This window comes from Macaca fascicularis, chromosome 3 (assembly GCF_037993035.2).
Source record: "Macaca fascicularis isolate 582-1 chromosome 3, T2T-MFA8v1.1".
NCBI lineage: Eukaryota > Metazoa > Chordata > Mammalia > Primates > Cercopithecidae > Macaca > Macaca fascicularis.
Genome location: NC_088377.1, coordinates 131886295 through 131905346, shown reverse-complemented (window position 1 = coordinate 131905346; position 19052 = coordinate 131886295). Strand labels below are relative to the sequence as shown.

At 34.7% G+C, this 19052-nt stretch overlaps 1 long non-coding RNA gene across 2 annotated transcripts in view; it reads left to right on the top strand.

Annotated features, from left to right (window-relative positions):
• The first annotated feature begins 759 nt into the window (after window positions 1-759).
• The window catches only part of LOC135969908 (uncharacterized), a 49046-nt gene continuing 30753 nt past the window's right edge, over window positions 760-19052 (top strand). For both annotated transcript variants that reach the window (XR_010585263.1, XR_010585262.1), the window contains exon 1: window positions 760-886. This is a non-coding gene — a long non-coding RNA (uncharacterized lncRNA). The remainder of the gene's footprint in view (window positions 887-19052) is intronic.

Genomic DNA, 19052 nt, shown 5'->3' with positions numbered 1-19052 from the left:
TTTCTTCAGGGTCCATACCAGTCTAATAGGAATTTTCTGTGATAATGGGACTGTTCTATGATCTGTGCTGCTCAATATGGTCTGTATTAGGAACAGGTGGTTTCTGAGCACTTGAAATATGGCTAGTGAGATTGAAGAACAACATTTTTAATTCTATTAATTTTAAATAAACAATTTAAATAGCTACATGTGGCTACTGTCTACTGTATTTAGAGAGTACAGGTCTATTCCAAGGAACAGAATTATTAGATAATCACGTATGCATATTTAAGCATTACTAGCTAATGTAGAATTGCTCTCCAGAGTAGACTCCAATGTCTTGTTTTCAACTAGCTATAACATGCAATGATCTATTGCCCCATCTCCTTGGCTATATACTTAGTTTTATTACTTTATACATTTTTTAGATAATTTTATGAGTATAAAAGAGTATCTCATTAACGGTTGATTTGTAATTCCCTGTGTGGTGCTGTAATACTTATACATCTATCAAGGACTCTTATTTCCTCCCTTTGAAATTATCTACTTATTTTTCCTTTGGAAGATTTACCTTTTTTCATTGTGGGAATTCTTCATAAACTTGTCATTTTACTTGATAAAATGGTCATACTTAAAAGTCTGAGATTTCTCATTCACTTGAACTTTGTAGTCTTTTGTTACATAGTTGCTTAAATTGTTGAAATGTATCAATATTTTCCCTCACTGTTTCAAGTATTAATGCCTTTCCTAAGGAACCATTTCCTATTATGATGTCACAAATGTATTTTGCTAGGTTTACTGGGAAGATACACTAGTGGGATAGTTCTGTGTATACAGTGATTAAGCACACAGGTTCTGAAGCCAGTCTGTTTCTTTCAAAATTACCTCATTGCTTTTGAAGAATCAGGTAGTTAGTCAACTCGGTGTCTCAGTGCCTTTGTCTGTAATGACAAAAGATAGAAATGACACTATTAATAATAATACTTTCCTCACAGAATTGTTCTGAGTTTTACACCTGTTAACAAAATGAAAGAGTTAGTACAACATTCAGCATGCTATGTTAGCTATTATCATTCTAAATGTTTAGCCGTGTTTTCTTTTTTTGGTTGGTCACTATACATATATTACATGATGATGAATGTGTTCTATCATCTTTCACATGTATATCCAAATGACCAAACATCCTTCATTGAACAATGTATATATTTTTTCATCCTGAGGTTTGTCTATATAATTCTAGATATTCTTTTCTGTTCCATTGCGTTCTCTATTTTTGTGCCAATACCATGTTATTTTATTTAGCATAAACTACAGCAAGCCTTGAAGTTCTGTTCAGCAAATTTTTCTGTGCTCTTAAGATTTTTTTGTCTAAAAATTGTTTTGGCTACTTAATCCTTATAATTCTGCTTATTAGCATTGCATCAGTTTGAGTTTTGTAATGACATGAATTTGTAAAAAGATATTTATGATATCAGTATTCCTCACCATAGGATATTCGTTCATCTTTAGTTCATTTTGATGACCTTCAAAAAGTTGTTTAATTTTTCCCATAAAAACTTTGTATATACATTGTTAAAAATATTCTCTTAGGTTTCTTTGGCTATTTAAAGTAAGTTTATACTGAAATTAAAATTTTAATTGTCTGTAATATATGTAGAAAATTATTATAGTTGTATGTTGACCTTTTCTACAGGCATTAATGGTTACAGCCAGGATGAACATCCCATTGGGTTGCAGTAGCATCTGGTTGTACTGAAGCTTTATTACTGGCACCTGAAATGTTTCATTTTTTTTCTTTCTAGCTCAGCAATGCATTTAATTTTTTAAAGATATGGTTTATACTATGTTCTTCCCAAAAGAGAAGAGAATTATGTTGGTTTGGGTCCATTCTTTCATGATGTTTGAACTTAAATTCTCTATATAAATTTTAAAATTATTGATTCACATTCCATGAATAACTGAAGATTTCATTTTTCTTTCATAAATATATAAATACTTTGTAGCTATCTTTTCAATATTGAATGTTCTCCTCATTAAAAATAATACATTCCAAATCATACAGATTTACTTGTTCATAAATGACATTTTGTTCTAGTTATTTCCTAGTTAATATTTTTTAATTATTGTATATTTTCCATCTACTAAAGTGTAACTTGGTTATTTCTGATGGATAAGAAGAATGAGTTTTTTTAGATGTAAATCTTCAATCCAATGTATTTGGCCATAGAAATGTGAGCTAACAAATATATACTGTTTTAAGCTATTAAGTTTGTGATAATTTGTTATGCAGCAATAGAAAGCTAATACAATTGACTTGCTTCTAACTTTGATGAGAATAAGTCCAAAGCTCTACAATTATGTCAGATGTTTGCTTTAGGATTCTAGTAAATATATTTTATCAAATTAAGAAACATTGTTTCTGTTTCTCATTTATGATTATTTAAATTAAAAATCAATGTAGAATTATGTTTAATGCTTTTCTACATCTGTAATATCGTATCATATTTCTCTTTGAATATGTTACTCTGGATATTAGTAGTGTTTCATTTTGTAATACCAAATCTGCCCTGCATTTCTGGATCATGATTACATTTCTATTCTATGTTAAGCTAATAATATGTACTCATCACTTATCTCTAGAATCTAACTATGATGCATGTTTTCTCTTAGTTTTATATCTTATTGGACATTATTTGAATCATCTTAAGGCACTGGGCAGAGGTACTTAGACACGTATGCTCAGGTTGATATCCCATCCAGAAGTTGTAACTATTTTCTTGTTGAAGTTTATCTTTGCCCAAGGGCCTTGAAGTAAATAAAAACTGTAGCAAGATGCTGTCATAGGTTGGGTTTTTTTTTTTTTTCTTTAGTGTTGATAAAGTTCTAGGATACATGTGCACAACGTGCAGGTTTGTTACATATGTATACATGTGCCATGTTGGTGTGCTGCACCCATTAACTCGTCATTTACATCAGGTATATCTCCTAATGCTATCCCTCCACCCTCCTCCCTCCCTACAATAGGACCCGGTGTGTGATGCTCCCCTTCCTGTGTCCAAGTGATCTCATTGTTCAATTCCCACCTATGAGTGAGAACATGCAGTATTTAGTTTTCTGTTCTTGCGATAGTTTGCTGAGAATGATGGTTTCCAGCTGCATCCATGTCCCTCCAAAGTCACGAACTCATCCTTTTTTATGGCTGCATAGTATTCCATGGTGTATATGTGCCACATTTTCTTAATCCAGTGTGTCACTGATGGACATTTGGGTTAATTTCAAGCCTTTGCTATTGTGAATAGTGCTACAATAAACATACGTGTGCATGTGTCTTTATAGCAGCATGACTTGTAATCCTTTGGGTATATACCCAGTAATGGGATGGCTGGGTCAAATGGTATTTCTAGTTCTAGATCCTTGAGGAATCGCCACACTGTTTTCCACAATGGTTGAACTAGTTTACAGTCCCACCAACAGTGTAAAAGTGTTCCTATTTCTCCACATCCTCTCCAGCACCTGTTGTTTCCTGATTTTTTAGTGATTGCCATTCTAACTGGTGTGAGATGGTATCTCATTGTGGTTTTGATTTGCATTTCTCTGATGGCCAGTGATGATGAGCATGTTTTCATGTGTCTGTTGGCTCTATGAATGACTTATTTTGAGAAGTGTCTGTTCATATCCTTTGCCTACTTTTTGATGGCATTGTTTTTTTCTTGTAAATTTGATTGAGTTCTTTATAGGTTCTGGATATTAGCCGTTTGTCAGATGAGTATATTGCAAACATTTTCTCCCATTCTGTAGGTTGCCTGTTCACTCTGATGGTAGTTTCTTTTGCTGTGAAGAAGCTCTTTAGTTTAATTAGATCCCATTTGTCAATTTTGGCTTCTGTTGCCGTTGCTTTTGGTGTTTTAGACATGAAGTCCTTGCACATGCCTATGTCCTGAATGGTATTACCTAGGTTTTCTTCTAGAGTTTTTATGGTATTAGGTCTAACATTTAAGTCACTAATCCATCTTGAATTAATTTTCATATAAGGAGTAAGGAAAGGATCCAGTTTCAGCTTTCTGCTTATGGCTAGCCAATTTTCCCAGCACCATTTATTAAATAGGGAATCTTTCCCCATTTCTTGTTCTTGTCAGGTTTGTCAAAGATCAGATGGCTGTAGATGTGTTGTATTATTTCTGAGGGCTCTGTTCTGTTCCATTGGTCTACATCTCTGTTTTGGTACCAGTACAATGCTGTTTTGGTTACTGTAGCCTTGTAATATAGTTTGAAGTCAGGTAGCATGATGACTCCAGCTTTGTTCTTTTGGCTTAGGACTGTCTTGGCAATGCAGGGTCTTTTTTGGTTCCATATGAACTTTAAAGCAGTTTTTTCCAATTCTGTGAAGAAAGTCTTTGGTAGCTTAATGGGGATGGCATTGAATCTATCAATTACCTTGGGCAGTATGGCCATTTTCACGATATTGATTCTTCCTATCCATGAGCATGGTATGTTCTTCCATTTGTTTGTGTCCTCTTTTATTTCACTGAGCAGTGGTTTGTAGTTCTCCCTGAAGAGGTCCTTTACATCCCTTGTAAGTTGGATTCCTAGGTATTTTATTCTCTTTGAAGCAGTTGTGAATGGGAGTTCATTCATGATTTGGCTCTCTGTTTGTCTCTTACTGGTGTATAAGAATGCTTGTGATTTTTGCACATTTTGTATCCTGAGACTTTGCTGAAGTTGCTTATCAGCTTAAGGAGATTTTAGGCTTAGATGATGGGGTTTTCTAAATATACAATCATGTCATCTGCAAAGAGGGACAATTTGACTTCTTCTTTTCCTAACTGAATACCCTTGATTTCTTTCTCTTGCCTAATTGTCCTAGCCAGAACTTCCAACACTATGTTGAATAGGAGTGGTGAGAGAGGGCATCCCTGTCTTGTGCCAGTTTTCAAAGGGAATTTTTCCAGTTTTTGCCCATTCAGTATGATATTGGCTGTGGGTTTGTCATAAATAGCTCTTATTATTTTGAGAAACATTCCATCAATACCGAATTTATTGAGCATTTTTAGCATGAAGGGCTGTTGAATTTTGTCAAAGGCCTTTTCTGCATCTATTGAGATAATCATGTGGTTTTTGTCTTTGGTTCTGTTTATATGCTGGATTACATTTATTGATTTGCATATGTTGAACCAACCTTGCATCCCAGGGATGAAGCCCACTTGATCATGGTGGATAAGTTTTTTGATGTGCTGCTGGATTCGGTTTGCCAGTATTTTATTGAGGATTTTTGCATCGATGTTCGTCAGGGATATTGGTCTAAAATTCTCTTTTTTGTTGTATCTCTGTCAGGCTTTGGTATCAGGATGATGTTGGTGCTGTAAAATGAGTTAGGGGGTATTCCCTCTCTTTCTATTGATTGGAAGAGTTTCAGAAGGAATGGTACCAACTCCTCCTTGTACCTCTGGTAGAATTCGGCTGTGAATCCCTCTGGTCCTGGACTTCTTTTGGTTGGTAGGCTATTAATTATTGCCTCAATTTCAGAGCCTGCTACTGGTCTATTCAGGGATTCAACTTCTTCCTGGCTTAGTCTTGGGAGAGTGTAATTGTCCAGGAAATTATCCATTTCTAGATTGGGTTTTTTTGAGCAAACATATTTGAAGACAGTTGAGCACACAGTTGAGCATCCACTAACACTTGTGGAAGGGAAGGGAAGAAAGCAGGATTGAGCAGAGTAAGAAGTGAAGCTACCTGCAGTCCCAATATCAGTGTCAGCCTGGGCAGTTCTGGAGTTAGAATGGCCATCCAAAGTTGTCCTGATTGCACATGAGCCATCCCAGGAAGGACATAACTTTGCGGAAGGTGGCTTTCTGAAGCTGAAACAATTCCCTGAAGTGCTGACATCTGAAAGCTGTCTACTGTCAGCACTCCCAGAAACTGGGATACCAAATCTTTCCTTGAAAGGAGAGTTGGGTTAAACCCACAGTATCCACTACAGGTATGTATGAAGAGACAATTATAAACAAACAAAAAAAAATCCACAAAACTTCTGCAGACTTGAATGATCCATTCAGGTAAGGACAATGCTGATGTTGGCTGTCGTAAATGGGATGGCCTGGCACTCTTGAAAAATCTCAAATACATTAAAAGGAACCTTGTGTATTACCATAGATGTAAACATGTTATGCATTGCTTTGTATAATACACCTCTTGCAGAATGACCATCAGATATTTTCAGTGTTTAGAGTTTTTTCCTCCTCTGAAATGTAGAAGGCTTATCATGGCCTAAGTAACCTTTCAGCCAATGAGAGGTAGGAAATTATCACATATCCTGAACCATAATTATTCCAACTGCAAATTTTATAAAACAAAAGTAAATATCTTCTGGTATGTGAGGTTTTAGTTGCAACATTGCTCTCCTCCGATGCCATGCTACCTGGATAGTATAGCTTAGAATCTGTGCAGGCTCTAATGTCAAGTTTAGCACCTCACTTCTCTCCTAATCTTTTCTCTCCAGCCCAGCTCAAATGGACAAAGAGGTCATTTTATATTTACCACCTAAGAATTTGATTTGAAAATAGGATCAGAAACCAGAGGAAATTTGATTTATGCCAGCCCTACGTCCAAGGTACCTACAAAAGGATAATATGCTTGTTTTTATGAGATAGTACTGATTGAGTGAGGGCACAATATGAAAATGGCTTATGGTTTGGCTACAGGGTCAGTTCAAAGGTCAAAGCCTCAAGTACTGTTCATTTGTTAGCAGATTTCAGAACAACTAATTTCACCTGTATTGTATTTATTTTTTCAGCCTCTTCAAAACCATTCTGTTGAGATTTACATCACAACTTCCCTCTCTTTTTCACATTTATTAAATTTGAAAAGCTTCCAAATACTGTTTCACCAACCTGTACCTCTATACAAATGACAAAACTTTTATTAAAACCATTTTTTTTTTTTTGATGAGTAAATCTGGAAAATAAGGAAGTAAAAGAATTACCTTGGGTCTGAGTTTTGATGGATAATATAGCCTCGTTTGAAAACCTAAATACACACATTTGCCGCACTAATATTTTTTTATATTTTGGTAAATAGTTATATCTTTAATAAATGGTTAAATTCCAAGAAAAATTTTGGCTCACAAGTCTTATTTCATCTCTTATGTTGGACCTTTAGAGTTATCAGTCCAAAGTGTTTACGACTCAGTGTCTGATAAATTCTTCCTTCCAGAAAACTTTAATCCTTCTTGTTTACCTCAAAGTTCAATATAAACACATTAAGTGCAAAGTCCTATATAAAATTCAAGTTGTTGAAAAAGACATTTTCCTTATTCATGTAAAGTTAGTCACGTAAAAATATGAAACATCAAGAGTAGTGTCTCATAAATTTTAAGTTTGAAATGGAAAGACTTTACGTGACTTAGACTTAATATGGCTTAGATTGCATGGCTAAAAACATAAATAGGCAATAAGTCAAAACAGGCTAAGTGGTTATTGATATCCATTGCTTAATTTAGAATATGACAACAATGATTTCTCTTATATTTCTTTTTGAGGAGAAATAGGATATAGAAGAGATTCAGTATTTTTAAGGTAACCAGAATGCCCTTGGAAAAGTTTTCTGTTCTTTTTTCTTTTTGTAGAGATAGGGTTTTGACATGTTGCCCAGGCTGAGCTCAAGTGATCTGCCCACCTCGGCTTCCCAAGTTGCTGGGATTACATGTATGAGCCACCATGCCTGGCCCCTTGGATAATATTTTTTTTAAAGATAAAAATAAGACTCTAGTGGGAGCTGAATGATGTGAACACATGGACAGATGGGGCAGAACAACACACACTGGGGCCTGTTGGAGGAAGTAGGGGGAGGGATGGTACAGGGAAGAACAGCTAATGGATGTGGGGCTTAATACCTGGGTGATGGGATGGTCTGTGTAGTAAATAACTGTGGCACATGTTTACCTATGTAATAAACATGCACATCCTGCATATGTACCCTGGAAGTTAAAAGTTGATTTAAAAAAAGAAAACACACACACACACACACATACACACACACACACACACATATATACACATACACATATATGCACACTAAGGAGTTCCAGAATTAATTCAACGGATAATTAGCTGGTTATGAAGCCAAAAACATGGCCCTGCCCCCGGTTTATAGATATATAGATAGATAGATGATTGATAGATAGATAGATGGATAGATATAGATAGATATAGATTGATAGATGGATAGATATAGATAGATAGATATAGATCTATTTCCCTTCAGGGTATTGCACTGATATACTGCATACTGAGATAGACTGTGACATAATGTATATTGGAGTTGAAATACTCTCAGTCCCCATTATTTAGAAGAGATTAGATCCTTAGATTCTCTTTAACTAAAATTAAAGAACCATATCCGAATTCCACAGAGAGGAAAACATGTCTTAATGAGTACTCAGTGGGTGTTAAAGTAAGGGCAATGACTAGAGCAAAAACTAACAGGAAAACATGCCAATCCATCTTGCTAGCATTTTAAGACAATATACCACCTTCATTCTCTCTCTCTCTCTTCCTCTCTCCCTTAAACTCAATGCCACTCATTACCTGTCTTGCCTCCCTCCCTTCATCTCTCCAGCTCGACACACGTTCTCTTATTTTATTATATGATTTATTCCCATTTGTGGAATTTTCCAAATGATATGGAGAAAAGGTTTTTCTGGAGGTTCATCAAAATTCTTCTCTAAGACTAAGAATAAATTAAAGCAGGCGTGTGGCATCCCTGCTGGTGGGGATTGGCTCCCCATGTTTAACAGTGTAATCTAATATTAACAAAATTAATTGCTAGGCTTGAGTACCCTCCAGCTCACATCAAAAGTCTTCAGCCTACTGTTCCAAGTATATATTTTCAACATGGTTTTCTAGTCTATATTATGTAGATATTAATTAAGTCCTGTGGTCATCTTTTTCCAATGATAGCTTATTTCCAATCATAGGAATTGTTTTTATTGGTTTAATTTATATTTTTCTATGTTTATCATTACATCTCTTACCTCTGATTCCAATTTACCAATTATTACAGTTTAACAGCCAAGTTCTAAATATTAAATGTGTTTATATTTTAAATATGTTTGTTATATATAGCATATATAACATTATATATGTATGCGTGTGTATGTATGTGTGTGTGTGTGTGTGTGTGTATACACACATATATACACACACCAGAAATTTGACAACATTTTTTATTCCAAAAATAAAAGCATCCAGCAAAGAAGCCAAAAACATGGCCCTGCTCCGGTTTAAACCTTCTGACTTCAGGGACATAATTACAGCAGAAACTGACTTAGGTCCAATTACATGCAGGGCTCTAGCTGGGTGCCTCCTGTTTCTTCAAAGATGAGTAGCCAGAATTTAGAATTTAAATTGTCAGCTCAAAGAAACACAGGGTGTATTTAGTTTCTGCTACTTAAAGAGTCATCTGAGAACCTAGAGGGGAAGACTCCTATGTCATTCATGTATTTCTCTGAGCTTGACCCTAGTTTTTTAGGTTAGAAAGGGGTCCTAGGTTCCTGAAAAATGGAAAACTTAGCACTCTTTTCAATTACTTTGTACTTTATGAATAACTTATGGCCAGAGCCTGCTATTCAATGCAAATGAATGTGACTCTATTCTCCCACATTGCATATAAGGGATGGAGGGTGGAGAGTGGGAGGGAAATGGAGGGGGAAATGAAAATCTCTTGAAATAATATAGTAATTAGTTTCTCTGTTTGAAAACTCTAAGTTTCATTAAACAGCAATAATAACCAGCAGTAAGTAAACTGCCACCCCCAGGAGAGGGAAAAATGTCAAATTTCATCCTAAAAAGACTTTTGTGAAAACACAGGCAGTCAATTCCATTTTATTCTGAAGATTTATTTCATACCAGTCAAAATTAATTCAAACCTGTCTCCCAGATGCAATGAGTGTGAAGAACTAAACTTACTGTCATCGGATTTTGCTGTGTCTCACCATCTCTAAATATTGAATATGGATGGCAGAAATAGACTTTTATTTGAAATCTGTGTTAAGGAAGCTTTAGTTCAAAAAAACACATGCTGATACAACAGTGTGTGAGCATGTGTGTGTGTGTGTCTTTGTGTGTGTGTGAGAAAGATAAAGAAAGAGAGATAACCAGAGAGAAAGAGAGATTTTCCTTTTCTAGGATCTACTTCTGTATATGTACCTCTCCTTTGTATCATATACATGTAATAAAACCAGGGAAGGGGAGAGGGGCTCATTTTAGCCTTCCTGAAAGAAAGGCCTTAGTGTTAAATGCTATGTAAAATGATTTCACTCACCACTAAAGAAGTGACATATTTGAAAAATGATACAGCAGTTCTTTGAAATTCACTAAAGAGTTCCAGAATTAATTCAATGGATAATTAGCTGGTTATGGAGCCAAATCACAACTTGCATGTTGCAATTAAAATAGTAAATAATCATTTCACTTACTGTATGAGTTTTTTCCTTGTGAACTGAAAAATTTTATTACAAAGTATGAAATCAGGGAACTTAGTATGTACATATTTACAGGTATTTATGGAACTTCAAATTCTATTCCAGGTAAATTTGAATAAAAATAGTTTAAACAAAAGTCAATATTCTTTCTTTGACAAGGCAGGTACCCTAATTCTGCTACATGAAGTTGGCATAATATATATTAACAGCCAATGCCAAAATCCAAAAACATTATAATTCACATATTATAATAGACAATAATGTTAATGATAGGTAAAATGTGTGCCTAATTCATTTAAACAGATTCCCTTCTCTTGTCACCCATCAATCCAATTGCAGCAAAACCCAAATTAGTAAGCTTTTACAAGTGTCATGCATTGCATGCATTGCACTAAATGAGTATGTGGTACTCATACATAAAGAAATGCTTTCAAGTGAGTTTGAACTGCCCTTCTTTTGGGGCTCTAGAACATCAGATCGACAAATTGGCACCCATTTGGCCTGTCAAAATCCATTAAAACCTTGGGTGAGTATCTTTTTAGCGTCTAGGAAGGCAGCCAACACCACCTCCCATGCTTTGTCAAAGGTCAGATATATGGCATGTCTTGTCTCTCCTTAGAGGGGTTTGTCCATCTTGGGAATCTTTAAACATGATCCAAGTTTACTAGCCTCAGCTCTCTGATGGGCTCAAAAAAAGTTATGATCCCACCGATTATCTGGAGTTTTCTTGTTGCAAGGGAAGAAGACACTATTTTAATAGATTCCTACATACTATGCAGAACTAGAGGTGACCTAATAAACATTTGTCTGTATTTTTAATTGTTGTAAACATTGTTCACAACAGGTACATAATATTCCACTGCAAATATCTACCATAATTTACTTGACTATTGCACTGTTGTTAAATGGTTTCTTTCCAGTTTTTTACCGTTAAGAAAGCAATTGCAGTAAACATATTTATGTATATAGCTTATTTTGTATTCAGTATTATTTCCTTAGGACATGTCCACAAATACAAAATACTTGGTTAAAAAAGAATAGGGTCAGACTCCAGCTGATGGGTTTGAATCAAGTTCTACCATTGATTGTCTGTATTCTTCAGGTCGTTGAGTAATCCTCCAAACATTTTTTTGTAAAATATTTTCATTTTGCAAAATAATAATAGTAGCATCTGTCTCTTAAAGTTGCTGTGAGAAGTAAGTGAAATAGCACAAATGCAGTGCCTGGGAGTGGATCATCAGAAGGTAAGCATGCAATTGTTGTTATTATAAGATAATCTTTTTATAGAATTTTTACAAACAACTTTCTATAATTGAGCATTTCACACCATCCTAAAATGTATAACAGAAGCCTGCCTTTAGAAATCTTTGACATTTATTTTCATCCAGAAAACATAAGTTCTCTTATGTACACTGTTTTATTATCACATATGTTGTATGATACAGTCAAAACGCCAGGGGTATGTATGAAGGCGAATATACTTGGGCTCAAATCCTGGTATCGTATTTAATCATTTACGAACTTGAAAACTATTTTTAACTTCTCGATTTTCAGGTCCCACATGATATTAATAATCACTCCTAGTCATTAAAAGGATTAGATATAATATAGGTAAATTACTTAGACATATTACATACTCAAAATAGGTTTCTCATCCTAAGTGCACATTAGAATTACCTAGAGATCTGATGTCCAGCTGCATCCCAAGCCATTCCCATCTAAATTTGGAGGCTGGCCCCAAGTCAGTATGTTGTTACAGCTCCCTAGGTGAGGCAAATAGTCAGGTTGTCAAACCACTGCCTCCTCATCATGTTATAGGCTTAATAACAACCAAAATGTATAAATGACTTTATAATTTACAAATCACTACCATAAACATAATTGGATTTGATTACTACAAAATATTTGAAGCATTATTTTTATTGAAAATGCTTATATTTTTACAAAAGTACATGGATTATGAGCTATGATAATGGGTCATGTTGGCACAATTCCCTTTGCTCTATCTCAAATTCAAGGTATTTCATGTAAGCTCATACAGTTGTCACCAGATCTGTTTACAAATCTCTTGTTACATTTATATCATATATCAACACCTCAAGCACAAAATATTTTTTATGTAAAAAGCCAGCCAAATCCTTCACAAAATGTCTGTAAATAATGTTCAGTACTTTCTTCTGCCTCTTACTCAGTGACCTGATCATAGATACACAGACAGATGGATAAATAGATAAATAGAATACCAACAAGTTGCAAATAACTTTGTCTTATCTGTAGCCTGCCACCCCCCGCCCTTTCTTTGCTATGAACACCAAGAACCTAGGTCTATAGGCATTAAAAAATACTGTAGAAACTTGCAAAGAGTAAAATAATTGGTTGGGATTTCAGAAACATTGATTTTCATACAGAATCCAAGAGAAAGGGCCTACTGATGAATGAAGAAGTGGCTTTCTAGATTATTGTAAAACAAGGATTTTGTAAAACAGCAGCATATGTTACTCCCTTCCACCACTAAAAAAGCTATAATATGGTTTTTCTGTCCCTCCATGTATGACTACTTGATTTAGATGACTCATATTGTCCTGTAAGTTTTTACGGCTCAGTTCTTAATGGATTTTGTATTGGAACCTTATAATTTAAGAAATTTAAAGAGTATTTTCTTGGACTATTGAAAAAGTACCTGTTTGGGGCTATTTCAAAGATATATGGAGTCCCAAGATAGGAATACTTGTTAAAATAAGAGTACTGTTGACATAATGGTATAGCTTGAAAAGCAAACAATATATCTTTAAAATAAATTATACAGGTTTAATAGAAAATGATACCTCAATATCACTGGCCAATGTGATGTAAAAAGTCTAGCTGCATTTAGCCAATAGATGTGACTATTTTGACTGGCCTCTAAAATTCCTACTCCTGCTTCTAAGTATCCTTGTAGCCTATTTTTAGATATTACAATATTATGAAACATTCCAAAAGATGCATACAGAATAAAACTCTGCTGCTGACTCAGCTTCTATTGTATCTTAACCCAATAATGATATATTGAGAATTAAGACTCTGTATACTATAGTATATATTTTAATTATACTTTTATAAACCTGAATAAAATATAATTAAAATGTACTTACTCTAGAGCTACAATATGAGAGTCTATTATTTTAATGCACACATTATAGAAAATGTAATTGACTTCCCAACAAAACCAGAAACTCTTCCTCATAACGAGGAAAACTAATCTCTATGCTGGGTAGATTTATCAGGAGTTATTATTATCTTAAGCTAAAAAGTCAAAACAAGTAAATATTTTATAAGGTGTCATTATTAACAAATGTATATTGATTCTCTCCTCTCCCCAGATTTTTTCCACCCTATTGTTCACTTAAGGAAAAAGCAGGTTGATTTACTTATTTCAATATTTTCTTCTCACTCAATTTGGGTCTGGAAAGTACCTTGTGAGTATGATCTCTAATGTTTCTTGCTGATGTGTAGCAGGATTATTCCTGTAGACTTATGAAAACAGAATCCCAACACAGAGTACAAGACGGTGCTCCATGACATACCACTTCCAAAGACATAAATTTTTCCTTGTCAGGAGCACAATGCTTCTTGTTATTGTAACCAAATTCTCATTGATTAAAACAAAAACTCAGGCTGCATAAGACAGCAGCTGCAAGTAGTTATCTAAGCTGTGTCTACATAAGGCAATTTTTACACAGTAGTGCAAGCAAAAGAAGATCATTTATTTACCTGTCTTTTTCAATCTATTTTTATAAATCCAGAGAAAGATTAATAGTTCTTCAGAAAAAGTATTTTTAATAAGTCAGACATTTTTGATTAAAACAAAAATTTTGATGAAATGTTTAGTATGGCTCAATAAAAATAAAAGCTAAAGTATATATGGAATTGTGGGGTTTTATTCAAAAAGTTTGTGAGAATCATTTGATGAAGAAAATCTGATTAACTATTTTCAATTTGGGAGTAAAGAGGTAGCTAATTGCCTCCTCAAAATAGGTTAAAAAATGGGATTAGGTTGCTCAAGAGAGATAATAGTTTTTTGATCAGAAATATAATTTCTATGGCTGTAAATATTTTAGCTGCATAAGTGTGGTAATCCAACAGACAAGCTGTCTGTAGTTTTAAAATATAAACAGGGTAATTTGCATTAGACACTGTCTAGTCAGTATGAAGCCAAAATGTTGCTCGTCAGAAGTTTTCAGGGGTAATTGACTTCAAACTTTTATTTTTCTTTTTAATACCTGACAATTTACAATATGAGCTTTTCCTTGGAAAACTCATATTTCTCTGGACTGTCTGCCTGGAGGAACATGGAGTGGCTAACTCACAATTTGCTTTCAGTAAATTCCGTGATCTAGTTGTTATTAGAAAAGCAATGTAATGCTTGTGTGATTTAGTCAGGTAAAATAACAATGTGTGCTAACCGGTCACTTGGTGCTTAGAACACTAGCACAGACTTCCACATGGATATTATAATCCCAGTGACTACTTGCCATATTAGGAGAGTCTGGTCATCTATGAAAGCTAACAGCCAGCAAGGGAATGGCTAAGATTTCAGCGGTGAGTTTATAATTCCCAAGGACTCCATAGGACACTTTCTCTACTCTCCAGAGTTTTATAGATGAAGGCAGAGTATTATTTGTAAAAACTCTCTGTTTGTCCTCAGTCAAGGTCATGAGAATTTCAGAATAAATTCAGAAAATGGATGCACTGCACTCAACATATTCATGTGTTAAAGATACAAATATAATTTACCAGGCAAAAATAGCAACCGATCATAAATAGAGCAGAAGTACTTTCAAGGAGATTAAATCCATGCTTTGCACAATTAAGCAGTGCTACCCACTGAGTGAGGATGCTTTATAGTATCTCATATTTTCATAACAAACTGTTTGGTAAATTTAAATGAAAAGTTTAGTGGGTTCAACAGTGAGTGACCTGCTAATGAGTTGTTAAACCAAACAAATAAGGAAAGAAAAAAAAAAAGGAAATAAGGAAAGTAAGAAAAAAAGGATAGCTCATTTAAGCAAAAATCGCAAGTCTAATAAAACACAGCAGCTACATAGCAGTTTATTCTAATACAAAGCTATGCTTCGATTTATGAAAAGGGGAAAAACCTGCACAGTACCTGCAATAAATGTCTTCCATGTCTGTTGGGATAGAATGTTGCAGTAGTTTTGCTATAGCTTCAAATTCAAAATGCGTAAGATTAAGTTTTTAAATTATTGTTTTAATAGAATTTTAGCAAAAAACAAATTGAAAATATTCAGTTGCAATGATTGGAATTGCCATCATGAACCCAAATTTGAACACCTTAGGCCAATATTAGCATAGCCTCACATTATAATATTTTGATTATAGTACCTTTATTTTACAAAAAATAGGGGGCTTTCTGTTGTGAATTGTATTTTTCAAATCAAAAGGTAGAAGAGTACCCACTGTGTGTCATGGTACATTCTATATTTTAACTCTTTTAAACACCACAGTGATTTTGGAAAGTTAACATCCCCAGTGGATGAAAACAGATTCAGAGAAGCTGTCTGACTTTGCCTCTAAGTACAAGACGTGCGTTTGTTGTATAAACTTGTTTTTCCTAAGTTTACTGTATTACTATGAGTGGTACTGCTATCTCACCGATCAACAAACATAAATCAAACATAAATATATGAACTCATGAAAAGTGCTTAGTGCAACCCCCAGAAAAAGTGAGTTTCTATAATTTTTTATGATGATAATCATCATCATATTAGGATTCTCTTTTGCATCCAAGTAGTGCTACACTTCCCTTCATAATTTCTACCTGCTATCTCTCTTAGCAGTTCCTTTTTACAGTTCTTGCTATGCCTTCCTTAACTCGAGCTTCTGTTGCCTCCTGACTTGATTGTCATAATAAAGTACAAAGTGATTTCTCATCTCTCATTTTGCCTCTTTTTTCCAAAACCATTTACATCTTTAATGTTAGTATCACCATGATTTTTCTAAAATGAGATCTATGTTAGATTACTGTTTAAGGTCCCTCAATGATTTCTAATAGGAAGGCACAGACCCTTTCGTGGTATAAATGGTCTTATGTCATGTACCCTCCCTTTTCCTATTAAATGTTATATCTTAGCACTCTCATTTCTCAACAGGAGAGCTAAAACTTTTACATGCTATGAATGGTTCTGTGCAGTCTACCAATCTGCCTTATGTTTACCTGCTAAACATCATCACTCACTACTCATATTCAATCATATTCTAGACCCCAAAGGTCTAACTTTGAGTTGCTCAAATCTTGCATAAGTTTTCATGGTTGCACACCTCACATGGTAGTTACACTTTAAGTTTCCATATACACTATACTTACATGCTTTTTTTTCCCCTGCTGTTCTCTTGTAGAAGTAACTAATTTATTATCTGTGCCTCCTCTAAATTCCCAGTTTACCTATGTTAGAAACTGTGCTATTCTATCTTATACACACACACACACACACACACACACACACACACACACACGTTTGTTTATATGCATTTTTGATAGCAAGCTTTGTTTCGGCAGAACCTAGCATGTACTAAAGCACCTGGCATATTACCTGGATTATATTCCAATCTCCATGACAATAATTGGAAACATTTCAGGATTACTTAGTAGTACTAGGACCTCATAAATATAGGCAAATTTGTTAAGACATGGTATTTTCTGTCATTTAAGAAGTCCAGAATTGTCAAAATTGTTGTCAATTTGCAGAGTAATTTAATTCTGATCATTCTTTTTGTTACTAGACTTGTGAATTATTCAAGAATTGTGTTTCCTTCTTTATGCTGGCTTCCAGAATGTATACCTCCAATATTTATATGTAAAATAAATAAGATATGTATTTTGTTTCATAAATTCACTATCCTTATTTTACATTTCCTATTTTACTTCATACTAATTTTGTTACCATATTTTACTTTTTACCCAGTGTTAGCTTGGAAAATGGAACATGAGGAAAAGCTTATATGCAAAGGGTTTATCGAGTGGTAACATTACAGACCAGAAGAATTAGGAAAGAAAAGGAAGGGAGGCGAGAAGGCAAAGTAGGTATTTGGGAGTGTGATACAAACCTGGCCATAGAGTTAGAAGAAAACACAGTTGTTTATATGCTGGATTACATTTATTGATTTGCATATGTTGAATGAGCCTTGCATCGCAGGGATGAAGCCCACTTGATCATGGTGGATAAGCTTTTTGATGTGCTGCTGGATTTGGTTTGCCAGTATTTTACTGAGGATTTTTGCATCGATGTTCATCAGGGATATTGGTCTAAAATTCTCTTTTTTTGTTGTGTCTCTGCCAGGCTTTGGTATCAGGATGATGTTCACCTCATAAAATGAGTTAGGGAGGATTCCCTCTTTTTCTATTGATTGGAAGAGATTCAGAAGGAATGGTACCAGCTCCTCCGTGTACCTCTGGTAGAATTCGGCTGTGAATCCATCTGGTCCTGGACTTTTTTTGGTTGCTAGGCTATTAATTATTGCCTCAATTTCAGAGCCTGCTATTGGTCTATTCAGGGATGCAAGTTCTTCCTGGTTTAGTCTTGGGAGACTGTAAGTGTCCAGGAAATTATCCATTTCTTCTAGATTTTCTAGTTTATTTGCATAGAGGTGTTTATAGTATTCTCTGATGGTAGTTTGTATTTCTGTGGAGTCGGTGGTGATATCCCCTTTATCATTTTTTATTGCATCTATTTGATTCTTCTCTCTTTTCCTCTTTATTAGTCTTGCTAGCGGTCTATCAATTTTGTTAAGAACCAAAGACAAAAACCACATGATTATCTCAATAGATGCAGAAAAGGCCTTTGACAAAATTCAACATCCTTCATGCTAAAAACTCTCAATAAATTCGGTATTGATGGAACATTTCTGAAAATAATAAGAGCTATTTATGACAAACCCACAGCCAAAATCATACCGAATGGGCAAAAACTGGAAGCATTCCCTTTGAAAACTGGCTCAAGACAGGGATTCCCTCTCTCACCACTCCTATTCAACACAGTGTTGGAAGTTCTGGCTAGGGCAATAAGGCAAGAGAAAGAAATAAAGAGTATTCAGTTAGGAAAAGAAGAATTCAAATCGTCCCTGTTTGTAGATGACATGATTGTATATTTAGAAAACCCCATCGTCTCAGCCCCAAATCTCCTTAAGCTGATAAGCAACTTCAGCAAAATCTCAGGATACAAAATCAATGTGCAAAAATCACAAGCATTCTTATACACCAGTAAGAGACAAACAGAGAGCCAAATCATGAAGGAACTCCCATTCACAATAGCTTCCAAGAGAATAAAATACCTAGGAATCCAACTTATAAGGGATGTAAAGGACCTTTTCAGGGAGAACTACAAACCACTGCTCAGTGAAATAAAAGAGGACACAAACAAATGGAAGAACATACCATGCTCATGGATAGGAAGAATCAATATCGTGAAAATGGCCATACTGCCCAAGGTAATTGATAGATTCAATGCCATCCCCATTAAGCTACCAAAGACTTTCTTCACAGAATTGGAAACACTGCTTTAAAGTTCATATGGAACCAAAAAAGAGCCTACATTGCCAA